The sequence below is a fragment of the Bison bison genome, unplaced genomic scaffold (genome assembly GCF_000754665.1).
Source record: "Bison bison bison isolate TAMUID 2011002044 unplaced genomic scaffold, Bison_UMD1.0 scf7180017864345, whole genome shotgun sequence".
Classification (NCBI taxonomy): domain Eukaryota; kingdom Metazoa; phylum Chordata; class Mammalia; order Artiodactyla; family Bovidae; genus Bison; species Bison bison.
The window spans coordinates 4,346,944-4,347,632 of NW_011494917.1; the positions used below are offsets into that span (position 1 = coordinate 4,346,944).

At 47.5% G+C, this 689-nt stretch overlaps 1 protein-coding gene across 1 annotated transcript in view; it reads right to left on the bottom strand.

The window, feature by feature from the left end:
• LCP1 (lymphocyte cytosolic protein 1 (L-plastin)) overlaps window positions 1–689 on the bottom strand; it is a 65,901-nt gene that overhangs the window by 24,039 nt on the left and 41,173 nt on the right. The window lies entirely within an intron of this gene.

Sequence of the window (689 nt, forward strand, 5' to 3'; positions counted from 1 at the left end):
ACAGAGTTGGCTTAAAGCTCAACATTCAGAAAACGAAGATCATGGCATCTGGTTCCATCACTTCATGGGAAATAGATGGGGAAACAGTGGAAACAGTGTCAGACTTTATTTTTCTGGGCTCCAAAATCACTGCAGATGGTGACTGCAGCCATGAAATTAAAAGACGCTTACTCCTTGGAAGGAAAGTTATGACCAACCTAGATAGCATATTCAAAAGCAGAGACATTACTTTGCCAACAAAGGCTCGTCTAGTCAAGGCTATGGTTTTTCCTGTGGTCATGTATGGATGTGAGAGTTGGACTGAGAAGTTGGCTGAGTGCCGAAGAATTGATGCTTTTGAACTGTGGTGTTGGAGAAGACTCTTGAGAGTCCCTTGGACTGCAAGGAGATCCAACCAGTCCATTCTGAAGGAGATCAGCCCTGGGATTTCTTTGGAGGGAATGATGCTAAAGCTGAAACTCCAGTACTTTGGCCACCTCATTCGAAGAGTTGACTCATTGGAGAAGACTCTGATGCTGGGAGGGATTGGGGGCAAAAGGAGAAGGGGACGACAGAGGATGAGATGGCTGGATGGCATCACTGACTCGATGGACGTGAGTCTGAGTGAACTCTGGGAGTTGGTGATGGACAGGGAGGCCTGGCGTGCTGTGATTCATGGGGTCGCAAATAGTTGGACACGACTGAGCGAC